The sequence below is a fragment of the Felis catus genome, chromosome D3 (assembly GCF_018350175.1).
Source record: "Felis catus isolate Fca126 chromosome D3, F.catus_Fca126_mat1.0, whole genome shotgun sequence".
NCBI lineage: Eukaryota > Metazoa > Chordata > Mammalia > Carnivora > Felidae > Felis > Felis catus.
Window position 1 is genome coordinate 25,642,504 of NC_058379.1, and position 12,927 is coordinate 25,655,430.

General features: G+C 52.6%; 1 long non-coding RNA gene across 1 annotated transcript; it reads right to left on the minus strand.

Annotated features, from left to right (window-relative positions):
• Positions 1 to 7,489: 7,489 nt before the first annotated feature.
• LOC123381366 lies at positions 7,490 to 12,059 on the minus strand. The gene is made up of 2 exons (XR_006588250.1): positions 11,968 to 12,059; positions 7,490 to 8,097 (listed from the first exon to the last, which is right to left on the minus strand). It is a non-coding gene; the product is annotated as an uncharacterized LOC123381366 (long non-coding RNA).
• Between the last annotated feature and the right edge of the window lie 868 nt (positions 12,060 to 12,927).

Sequence of the window (12,927 nt, forward strand, 5' to 3'; positions counted from 1 at the left end):
CCTCTGTTCCTTCCTTCCTTCATTCCTTCATTCCCCAAATATTTATCAAGCGCCAACAACCTACGAGACACGGTTCCAAGCCTGGGGGATACAGAGGCGAAAAACACAGACAAAGCCCCTGCTGGCCCAGAGGTGACAGGAACGCAGGAGCCACACAGTAAACAAGTAAATGCATTAATAAACAAGATAATTATACGCGGTGATGAGCTAGGAAGGATAAAACCCGGGCGATGTGCTGGGGGGAGGCAGGGAGGGAGGCTTCCTCCTTTAGAGAGCAAGGTCTAGACTGGGCTCCCTGCGGGACGGCAGATCCCCCGAGGCCTTCTGCCAGGCAACCAGCCGGGAGCGCAGCAAGTCCTAACATGTCATAGACACCGCTGCATAGAATATACTTGTATCCCTGACTCCCTCCCTCCCACCTGCCCCGGCCTTTCTGGCCCCAGCCCCGCTCCAGGACGGGTCCCCTAGATGGACGTGGACATTGCTAAGACTCAGGGCCTTTCCGTAAGCATTTTCCAAGCCCCTCCCCCGCCAGAAGGTGCTTCCACATGTCTCACCTTCCTCCCTCCTGCTGCAGATGCTGCTATTGGATCTTTAGGGAGGCAGAGACGCTTCTAGGGACGTGGCTCTCGTGCTGACTCCCCCAGCCACCACGTCCCCTACAGTCTCTGACAGTGTCACCCGAGACCCAGAGGGGGAAGAGAAGAGCCCGATTGCCAAGCAGTGGCCCGCGGTGGGAGGCACCAATGAGCTGGGAGCTGCAGCTCGTTAGCAGTAATAAAATTAAGTCCCAAGCTGGGGCTGGTCCATTAGTGCCTTCAGATCCTCCAAAGGCAGTGGTTTCCTTAATGAAAGGTTCTCTATTACGAAATTGGGTTTCCATCCATCTCCATTATGGGGGGTAGTTTACCTGCTAATATACACACCACGCACACTCCCTGGCAGGGGGTGTCGGCCACCAGAAGGTGCAGAATGGCTTTTCAGGCACCGGGGACGCTGACGCACGGCCTGTCCCCGCTGCCACCGCAGACAGAGCTTCCAATCCTCCTGGGGCCGGCTGTGTGCCAGTGTCTAGGGGACAAGAGAGAACTCAGACTTCTTGGGATGGGGCAAACTCAGGCCAAGACGGGGGGGTCGGTCCGCCCAGGCCGGCTTGCAGAAAGGACGACTCCCAGCAGAGCAACCGAGAGATGGGATTTCTATCCCTGCCTGGTCAGAAGTGCTCGGCGGGCCCGGGCTCCAGCTTTTCCGATCGTGCGACCTCTGCTGTTTCCTATTGGCCACCTTCGGCAGCTCCTACTGATCCCACCTTCAAGAGGCTCTGGGGATCCGTCCCCCTCTGGTCACCTCCACCATGGCCCGTCCAGATCAGAGGAGGAAGAAGGTCGATCGTATAGACTGAGAGGGCTGGGGGGCTGGAGGGGCGGGGGGCAGGGAGAACGGACTGACCCCGGGGAAAATTTGGCAGATGCATCCTTTCCCCATTATCTTTACCACCAAACCACCCATCCTGGCAGACGCCCTGAGATGGGGAGAGAAAATGGTTTCATTCCCATAGGTCTGGGACACTGGGGCCAGTTCGTTTTGCCTGCAGCAAAGACACCTGTCGGAATGCTCACTTCTGTGACACATTTGATCACGGATCTGAGCTAAGGTGATTTTGAAAGAAGTTTCTCTTATTTTCAGTCCTAAGTCGAGAAGTCCCTTGTTTGTCTCCTCATGCCCCCCGGCAAGGTAGGGGAGGGTGGTAGGGAGAGCGGCACCCACCGGAAGTTTGCCAGGAGGGGCGACACGGGGCTATGTACAGCTTACAACGATCCCATGCAGTGCGTACTAGGATGACCCCCATCGCGCAGACAGGGAAACAGAGGTTAACATGACTCACGGATGTCTGTGTGACTAGGAAAGCCCAAATACTCCCTCCCCCTGCGCCCCCACCATCACAGCCTCTTCCGGGAACCAAGGGGTTAACCTCTCCCTCCTGTTTGCCCAGATTCAAGTTCATTACGCTGACTAATTGCTTCAAAGTCAGTGATTCCACCATGGCTAATGGAAAATGTATCTTCGAGTAATAGATTAATTGGCCACTTGTGATCAGCCCTCAACTAGAAGATCCCCCGGCTGCCGGACCCACCCAGCCAGTCCTGCGGGGGCCGGGGAAGGGGGGAGCCAGAGGTTGAACTCTGAGGGGCCTGGGGGGCACCTGGAGCTTCACTGACCATCGCCCTGAGAAAAGGCAGCCAGCCAGTTCCGTCCCTAAGGAGACACACTCTGCATCCTTTTCAAATCATTAAAATGCAAGCGTGCTAACTTGAAAAGAATGGAAATCTTATCAGCATAATGAGCCACCAAATATCAGAACAGCAGCACACCGGCTTCCCCCTACCCCAGAAGGAGACGGGGTGGGGGGGTGGCTTTTCTCAGAAGGTTTAAAGTCATTAATTATACAGTAACAGCTACCAGTTTGCACGCTAGCTCTGAGCCGCCCGCCGCGTTTACCATTACTCATTTCATTCTAGCAACAGCCCATGAGGCAGGTCCTATCACCATCCTCATTTACAGACGGGAACAGAGCTCAGAGAGAGGCAGCGGCCCACGCAGGGTCACACAGCCAGAAAGTGGAAGTGGCCTCGGGGAGACCTCAGGTCTGTGTGGCTCCAAAACCGGGTCTTTGATTCTCTGTTCCAGGGGTCAGCAAAATGAGAGGCCATGCATCCGCCGAATCCGGCCCGTGGCCTGTGTTTGCCAACAGAGTTGTATTGGAACACAGCCCGGCCCATATTCGATGACATATTGTCCTCAGGCCGCAACAGCTGAGTCGGTGGCTAAGATCACATGGCCCACAAAACCTGAAATGCCTACCGTCTGCCTCTCTGCAGAAAAAGTTTGCAGACCACTGCCAGACCAAGTCACCCTCCCCGGCACAAAACGAAATGAGGCACAGGGGACAATGGAAGAAGAGGTCGTTGGTGAACCTGAAGATTCCAAGAGAGACCCCAGTGTCCCAGATATACTGCTTCCCCAGATTGTAAGGGAGGTGTCTGTGAGTTCGGGGGCGGGACGCAGAGAGGGAAGTTTAGTGCTGGCGAGAAGTGCTTATCAGGCACACAGTAGGCGCTCAATAGATGCACAGTAGATGAATGAATGAAGAACACAGCCCGCTTTGCAGAATTCGTGTCTTTGCCTGCCCGGTACATGAGGCAATGCTCCACCCCCCTGCTGCCCACTCCCCTGCAGAGTTTTACTGGCTGAATGAGTCGCGGGAGAGGCTGTAAAAACATGAGGGCTCTTTCCTTTAAGCCTCCCCTCTAAGTCACCCCGAAGCATTTCCTTGATCGATTTGCTCTTCTCCTCCTTGTAGGAGCCCTCCCCAGGGAACTGTTTGCAGAAAGGAATAGGCCAGTTTGCATTTAGTCACCTTTACCTGACCCAGGAGATAAATCTCTCTCGGTTTGGTTTTTCCGCAGGGGGGAGAGGGGGTGGGAGCCTGGGAGGCCCTGGTGCCGCACCTCACAAATGCCAGAGACCTCGCTAATGCGGATGCTGATTATTCCAAATGGAAGCTGATCCGAGGAGGGCGAGGAGGGCGAGGGCGGGGAGGCTGCTGACACTCCCGGGGAAAAAGCAGGTTTCTCTGAGAAAAGAGGGTTTGTAAAGGCAGGATTGCAAAGGCGCTTTGGGCTGCATCAGAAGCATCACGCCTCCCTCTGGGGACTCCAGGACACCAATGGGGGGCCCCACAAGGGGGCCACTAACGGGGGCACTGTGGGCGCGCAGAAAGGGGGTCCACTGGGTGGGAGGGGCTTCCAGAGGACCAGCCCAGAGGCGCTTGCGCAGCCTATCCTAGAGGCCACGTGTTTGTGGCACAGGCCCTGAGTTCAAGCCCTAGCGGCTTTCCAACCCAGCAACGGCTTCGTTTCTGAGCCCCAGTTTCTCTCCTTGTAAAATGGACACGATACTGACCTCACAGATGCTGACCTAATGAAATAGTCTCTTTTTTTTGTTGTTTATTTGTTTTAAGAGAAAGAGAGAACACAAGCCGGGGAGGGACGGGGACGGGGAGGGAGAGAGACAGAATCCCAAGCAGGCTCCGTGCTGTCAGCGCAGAGCCCGGTGCGGGGCTCGATCTCACCACCTGTGAAATCATGATCTGAGATGAAATCAAGAGTCGATGCCTAACCGACCGAGCCACCCAGGTGCCCCCTTATAAAATGGTCTTGGGGATTAAGTGAGCGTCTGCATTTAAAGAAACGGTTTTAGCATGTGGCCAACTCTCAATAAAGGTGGCTATGCCTACCGCTGTTAGTATTATTATCGTCACCGTTGTGGTTGTTGTCATCTGACTGAGGCAGAAAAGCAGAAGCCCGTTGCTCCCACGCCCACCCTCACTAGACCTTCTCCCACCAGCACACGTGGGTGCTGTGTAGCCACCTGTCCCCAGCTTCTGCATCCGCTAGAGAAAAAGGCGTCCTGCTTGGGGGTCAGATGTCCCTACACAGAAGAAAACCACTGGCTTCCCAAAGCCACGGATTTTTGTGCCCAGAGATCCTTCATTAATAAATTTCCTTCCACCCTTCAGGGACCCTCTCCTTGCTAGGTTTCCCTGGGCTCAGCGCAGACCCTTTCAGATGCTGCAAAGTCAGTCTTTCTCTGCCCCTCCCCATGGCGGACAACAGGCAGGTGGCCATGCTTGACCCAAAGAAGCCATCACAGGGAGATGGTGTAGGTCCCTCGCCCAGCCCTGGCGAGGAGGCATGTGTTAAAGAGGGCTGGATCCGGGAGTCTCGCCCTCCCACTGAAGCACAGCAGTGAAAGACCCAACCTCAGACAGACCGCCTTCCCAGTCAGATCTGTCTCTTCCTCGCCCACCCGGTGGGTGAATCTCCATAAGCCTCAGTTTCCTCATCAGTAGGATGGGAATACTATCGCATCAGCCTCACGGGATTATCATGAGGTTGACAGAGATAATAATACACGACAAGGCTCTTCACTCGGAGCTGAACACACTGTCCACGCTCTGTAAAGGATGGATATTATTTTTTTTTAACGTTTATTTATTTTTGAGACAGGGAGAGACACAGCATGAACAGGGGAGGGTCAGAGAGACGGAGACACAGAATCTGAAACAGGCTCCAGTCTCTGAGCTGTCAGCACAGAGCCCGACGCGGGGCTCGAACTCACGGACCGCGAGATGGTGACCGGAGCCGAAGTCGGCCGCTCAACCGACTGAGCCACCCAGGTGCCCCATGGATATTATTATTTTTTAATTTCTTTGTATTTAAGGGTGGATATCATTATCAAGAAAGAGCCCCTGACTGCAGGTCGGACACCAGAGCTTTTAATCTCAGTTTGGCCGCAAACTAGCCAATGACCTTGGGCACATCCCTGCCGCTCTCTGGGCCTCAGTTTACCCCTCCTGCTCTTCAGAGGCCGCCTCCCCTCTGGGGGGGTCCACCATGCTGTGGCACACTCCGTCCTTACCCCCTATCTGCGCTGAGTCTGAGCATCTTTGCTCCTGAATCTCCGCAAATTCTATGAATAGCATAACTGCCTGTTCGTTATGTCTTTTTTTTTTCTTTCCAGGAGCAGAAACCAGGGTTTGCCAAGCCAGGGTTCACCCCCTCCGTGTCCTCTGCTTCTTTGAAACACACACACACACACACACACACACACACACACACACACACACCTTGGCAGACTAGCCCTCTCCAGCCGCCTTCATCTTCCCCGCCCCCACCCATGTTCATCCCGAAGTCCTTGTTAGAATATCCCCCCCGGGACCGGCAGGTGGGAAATGTCATTTTGGAGCCATTACTAGAGCTCCAAGGTGCTTAGCAGCCATCAACACCAATTCCAGCTTCCGTCCAGCGATGGGGGGGGGGGCGGGGGGCAGCCTGGAGCAGCTCTGGGACTCTGGCAAGGAGACCAGTGTCGGCCACCCCACGCCCCCACGCGGCGGGGCACCACCCAGCCCCGGGGGGCAGGCAGGGAGGGCTGTCTGGGGGCCAGGGCCCCCCGCCACTCTGTGGCCTCAGATTTCCCTGCCATGGCTGATTTGAATAATTCAGCAATGCCCGGTCTCCTGGGCACTATTGTCTTCAGTGAAGGCAAATCAGTCGCCTGCTCGGCCTGTTAAGAGGGCCCCTGCCTGCTGCCTTTTTCTGTAAATCAGGATTAATGAGATGGTGAGGGGAAGCGCCGAGCCCTGGGCAGAGACGCGGGCAGCCAGCTCTGCGGGAGCAGCAGCGGGCCTCAGAAGCAGCTCCCGCCTCAATGTCCTCGGGCAGTCTTCTGTGGGAGTCATCAACCTGTCGATAACTAGCTATCACCCAGCCTGCCAGACCCCTCCTCGGCCTGGCCCCTCACCGGCCCCCAGGGCTGGGGGGGGGGGGCGGGGAGAAGAGAGAAAGCAAGACAGAGAAGCCTGCTGCAAGCAACTCGGCCCCCGCCCCTTGCCGCCCGCCAGGCCAGGGTGGTTCCAGGGGCTGGGTTCCTTCCCACCGGCTCTGTGCCCAAGAACGCAGGAGAAGGAGATTCTCCCAGCCCGGGGCTGGCAGATCGCCCAGCAGCCTCCACAACCGCAAGTGCCCCCTTGCCTGGCTTTTTGACAGCTGTCACTCACCCAGGGCGCAAGAGACATTGTCCTTGTGCCTCTGATTGGCGGTGCCTTCCTCTTCCTCCTCCCGCCTTGTGGTGGCTAAACAGGTGGCCTGTGGTTACCCCGCTGATGCGCTGTGTGACCTCAGGCAAGTCTTTTAGCCTTTCTGGGCCTCCACTGCCCCATCTGGAAAGTGATGCTAGAAACATGTACTCACAGGGGCCCCTGGGTGGCTCAGTCAGTTCAGCGTCCAAATTCCGCTCAGATCATGATCTCAGGGTTCGTGAGTTCAAGTCCCACACTGGGCTCTGCGCAGAGAGTGGGGATTCTTTGTGTCCCTCTCTCTCTGCCCATTCCCTGTTTACGCACAGTCTCTCTCTCTCTCTTTCTCTCTCAAAAATAAACATCAGGGGTCCCTGTGTGGCTCAGTCAGCTAAGCATCCAACTTTGGCTCAGGTCATGATCTCCCGGTCTGTGAGTTCGAGCTCCACATCGGGCTCCGTGCTGACAACTCGGAGCCTGGAGCCTGCTTCGGATTCGGTGTCTCCTTCTCTCTCTGCCCCTCCCCCGCTCATGCTCTGTCTCTCTCAAAAATAAATAAACATTAAAAAACGTTTTTAATGAATAAATACATTAAGAAATGAACATTAAAAAAAATTTTTTTAAAAACATGTACTCTCCACACATCTTTATCACTGAGAACTCCAGAACTGTGCTACCCAAAGTGTGGTTCGCAGCCCATGCCCCATGGCAAACTGCTTGTCACCTGTGCACAAGTGAGGTAGGTACAGAGAAAGGGAGTGAGTGAAACTTCTGTAGTCATTTTGACAGATAGCAATTCCATGCCTGTTGAATGTAAATGATAAAAAAAGCAGAGGCCTGGATTTTGGATGCATTTTAATCTTTTATTTCCTAGTTCTACAATTCATTTTTTACTGTATTTTGCCAAAACGTCATTCTGCAATGCAACGGGAATTAAGGAAAATATACTGGCCCCTCAGTGCAGGTAGCTTAAAAAACAATGTTCTAGACAAACCTGAACATCAAATCAAATTTAAAATCCCATGGAGATCTTGTTAAAACGGGGATCCCGATGGCAGTGGGCCAGGTGGTCTGACTTCAGTAGGGTGGGACCTGAGAGTCTGCATTTTCAGCAAGGGCTCAGTGGTGAATCCCCAACAAGGGATTCTGGTGGTGCTGGTCCAGGGGCCACACTGGTGAGAGGAGAGTGTGGAGCACCCCCTGCGGTGCCTTATCCCTTTCCTGACCTAATTTCATTCCCTGTGGCACCCCTGTACCCAGAGATGCTGCCTCCTGATCTTCCCACGGCTCTGTGCTCGCGACGGCCTCCAGATACGGTCTGGAACACAGCCTTCTATTGTTCTTCTGTCTGCAAGGCTTTGAGATGATGCGTGTCCATCCTGGGCAAGGTAGCAGGCAGTCAGCACTCCACCAATGCTAGCTGTTTCGACTGTTGTGCCTCCTCCCTGTAGTAACTCCTTAAGACACAGGTGTATCTGTTAGCTGTGGCTGTGTAACAAACCATCCCAAGCACTAGTGGCTTAAACCTATACACTTTTATCCGTTGCTACCCCTGAGTTTATGAGTCAGCTGGCTCTTTCGCTTTTCTGGGTCTGTCCTGGCAGATACTGGCTGGCTCACTTATGCATCTGCGCTGACCCAGGTGCTAGGTGTTTTAGAACGACCTCAGCGGGGACAGCCCGTGTCTGGTTCGGGTGGCATCTCGTTCACCAGCAGACTTTCCTGAGCTTCTCCTTATGGGGATCAGAGAACAGAGTGAACAAAGCCTCTTGGAACGTAGGCTCAGGACTGGCCTCCCACCTTCTAGCAACCAAAATAAGTCAAATGGACAGCCCAGAATCAAGAGAAGAAAAAAAAACACCTCGAGATGGGAGGAGATGTAAAAATCTCACTGCAAAGGACATGAGTACAAAGGCAAGGGAAGATGTGGGCCATTTTTATAGGCTTATCATTCTCCCTCTGTCTAGATGAGGAAACTGAGGGTCAGGGAGGTTCAGAGACTTGCCCGGGGTCAGACAGCAGCTATAAAGGGACAGAGCTGAGCTTTGCTTGATGCTGGAAACTGTGCTCTTAACCTCTCTTCCAGATTCTTCTCTGTGTGCAAAAAGTGGGGGGGGGGGAGGAATACATTTTGGTAACTCAATTCACCAAAGGAAGAGAATTTTCAAATATTTTGACATCTCCAAGTGGAGGTTTTTGCCTGCTCTGGCTCCTAGGCCACCCCTGCCCTGTAATCACAGGCCTTTTTTTCCATTACCTGCTCTCCCCTTTCCTCCTGGGCCCTGAAGCTGCGGGCAATTTATCTTTCCCTCTTTTTTTAATGGCCTCTTTAACACGAGGGTTTTCTAACAAGACAAACTGAAGGGCTCTGGTGTCTGTCAGAGCTTGTGCATGTGCACAGGAAGGGGTGCAGCAAGGAGCAAGAGGGGGCCTGGAAGAGACAAACGCACAGGCTGAGTGGTCCCCAAATTCCAGAACTGGGGGGGGGGAGTCTGTCTCTTCATCACCCTATTTTCCCATTTGCAGAAAAGGGCAGCCTTGTCCCAAAAATCTAGCGTCTCTTGTCCTGGCTTCCCCAGATTCCCAGCATCCTGAAAAGGCCATGGAAACCCTTTGGAATGGGTCACAGCAAAACAGGTAAATCTAGGATCTCAGGCAGTCTAGAAATAGGAGTTTACTTTTCTGCAACTGAGTTTAATTTCTATGCAAGCCTGTGTCACACGAGGTGGCAGAAATGTAAGCCTAGTCCAGTTAGGATCTTCTGCCCCCTTTCTCTGGAATCGTGTCTAAATTCCCAAGAATTTAGCTGGCTTATGCCAGCTCGAATGCATCAGTTGTGACTTACTGCCTAACAAATTACCCCCCAAACGTAGTGGCTTAAGATGATAATAAACATTGGGGCGCCTGGCTGGCTCAGTCGGTTAAGCGGCCGACTTCGGCTCAGGTCACAATCTCGCAGTCCGTGAGTTTGAGCCCCGCGTCAGGCTCTGTGCTGACAGCTCAGAGCCTGGACCCTGCTTCGGATTCTGTGTCTCCTTCTCTCTCTGCTCCTCCCCCCTCACCCCCTCTCGCTCTCAAAAATAAATAAACATTAAAAAATTGTTTAAATGACAATAAACATTGATTAGGTCATGTGGTTTCTATACATTGGAAATTTGTGAGCTGGAGGAGGGTCCAGCTCCAGGATTTCAGGAGGGTGCAGTCAGATATAATAAGCTGGGCCTGCAGGCTCCTCTGAAGGCTTGACTGGGGCTGGAGGCTTTGTTTCCAAGGGGGCCCACTCACGAGGCTGATGCCCCGGCTGTTGGCGGGCATCTCCTGTCTTTCTACACAGGCCTCTCCACAGAGCTCCTTGGGGTCCCCCCAACATGGCTTCCCTCAAAGCCAGGGATCCAAGAGAATGAGGTGGAAGCTGCAAAGCCCTTTGTGCCCTCACCTCAGAGGTCACCTGTCCTGCACAATACTGATGACACAGACAGTCCTGACTGAATGAAGGAGGAGGCTGCAGGAGGGGCTGTATTCCAGGAGGGGACACTTGCTGGGCGCCATCTTGGAGACCGGCCACCCATGGGGTATCAGGAATGAGGGTCATCTGGTTCTTCGCAGTGTAATTACCCCTGGCTTCTGTGGAGATGCCCTCGCTCACGTGTGGCCCGTGGTACCTTACAGACACCCTATTTCCCTCCTGACCTCAAGCCCTCTCTGTCCTTTCTCGGGATATATGTGTGTTCCCTTCACTCCCCACCTGACTCTGCTCCACAGTCCAGGGAGTCTCTCCTGGTTTTAGATACAGGGTTTTACATCTTTCCAAATCCTTTGTCATATGCCCAGTCCTTGGCCAGCTTTTAAAATTCAAAAGCCAAGAATTCGATTCTTCCTTATCTGCGTTCTGCTGTGTCACCCTTTCCCAAAGGCAATGAATGTTGCATGGCCTGGCTGCTGCCTGAAAGACAAGACTGGCCACAGAACATAAATAAATGCACAGAATTTTAACAAGAAAAGAGAGAAAGAACTTCAGTTAATATTTCAAAATATTTTCCCTATTATGCTGTAAAGTACCGTGTGAATGGCAGTTGTCTGTGGCCTCTCTGTTGATTCACACTGATGACCCTGGAAGAAATATCTAATACATCCCCATTTTATAGATGAAGAAACAAAGGTCAAAGAGGTCGGATGGCTTGTTAGGCCCATATCTGGGGTTTGTTGGTAGATGTGAGACTCAACCCCAGGTCAATACTCTTGCTACTGTCCCTGTGTCCTCTGGGTCCCTGCGTTCCTTCTCTCCCCTCTGAAACCTGCGGACTTCAAGATTTTCCCCCAGCCACTGAAAAGGCATAGTACTGGGGCATGGTGACCTTTCTCGGGCATCTTGACAAGAGAAAAGGGTCCTCATTTTCAAATGTTTTTTTTAACATTTTTTTAAGTTTATTTATTTGAGAAAGACAGAGACAGCATGAGTGGGGAGGGGCAGAGAGAGAGAGAGAGAGAGAGGGAGAGAGAATCCCAAGCAGGCTCTGCACCACCAGCACAGAGCCTGATGTGGGGCTCAGACCCAGGAAGCCTTGAGATCATGACCTGAGCCAAAACCAAGAGTCAGACACTTAACCGGCTGAGCCACCCAGGTCCCCCCAAGAAAAGGGTCCTCTTAAGCTAAAGAACAGGTCCTTGAATGGTGGGATTTTAGGCACAAGTGAGAGAAACTGAAGGGTCACTGGATCAATCAAGTGTTCTGGAAATTATGCAGTCAGTGATCTCATGCTTCAACCTACAAGTGAGTTTCACCTTTGGGATGAGAAGGATAGACTCCGGAAGGGTGAGATAAACAGACGGACTAACAGACAGGAGCAGGAGTGGAAAAAAACAACACCCACCCTCTTGCAACAACAACAACAACAAAAACCCTCCAAGGAGCATCGGCTTCTGAAGTTGATGCTGACTCTAGGTTATTAAGTTTGAAATCCTAATGAAGAACAGATGGGAAATGGAAGAAAACCAAAGATCAAAATATGCTTTCCATATTTCATGCTAAATGAAAAAATTGTCAGGAGCCATCGATTGTCTTTTGCGAGGTGTCGCATGCACGGTGTGGGATTTCCGGGGTGGCGGGCGGTGTTTCCGCTCACGGATCCAGGTGTGGCCGCCACAGGCCGACTAGGGCAGAGACTGGTACGTATGTCATCACTTGAAGAGGAAGGCAGTCACCCCAGCAGCCCCCCTGGAGTCCGAGGGTTGGCCACATGAGCGTAAAAGGCACAGATCTGGGGTGCGTGCACTTCTGGGTTTAAATTCTGGATCTGCTATTACTTGTGTCATTTCAGGCAACTTACCGGACCTCTCTATGGGCCTCAGTTTCCTCCTCTTATGAAGATCTTTTGTGATTTCAGCCAATGAATGTAGAGTAATGGTCTTACGGTGATTACTAAAAAAAAAAAAAAAAAAAGAAGAAGAAAAGAAAAGATGATAGTTGCAGCAGAAATGGTACCAGGTGTTCACGAAATGCTGTTCCTTATTCACTCTTCCAGGACACACAGGAAGCTACCCTTCCCGGCCCCCCTGCAGGCGGGTGGGATCACGCGACTGGTTCTGTGAGTGGAGGTGACGAGCATCCCTTCCGAGCTGATGCAGTTCAGGAGGGGACCTCAGGCTGAAATGCAGAAGCAGAGATGGAAGGAGCCTGGATCCCTGAGTCACCGCGTGGAGCACAGTGGCCCCTACCCACAGTGGACGTTACAGAGGTGAACAATAAGCAATAAGCAAGAGGTGAACAATAATAAGCAAACAATAAAGTTTGCTTACAGGTTTGGGCTTTTCTTTTCTTTTTTAATGTTTATTTATTTTTGAAAGACAGAGAGAGAGAGACAGAGTATGAGCAGGGGAGGGGCAGAGAGAGAGGGAGACACAGAATCTGAAGCAGGTTCCAGGCTCTGAGCTGTCAGCACAGAGCCCGACGTGGGGCTCAAACTCACGGACCGTTAGATCATGACCTGAGCCGAAGTCGGACGCTCAACCGACTGAGCCACCCAGGTGCCCCTGGGCTTTTCTCTTTTTCTAATGTGTTTATTTATTTATTTTGAGAGAGAGAGAGAGAGAGAGAGAGAGCAGGAAGAACAGAGAGAGAGAGAGAGAGAGAGAGAGAGAATCCCAAGCAGGCTCTGTGCTGCCAGTGCAGAACCCAACGCAGGGCTTGAACTCATGAACTATGAAATGATGACCTGAGCTGAAATCAAGAGTTGGACATCCAACCGACTAAGCCATCCAGATGCCCCTGGGCTTTTCATTACAGCAGC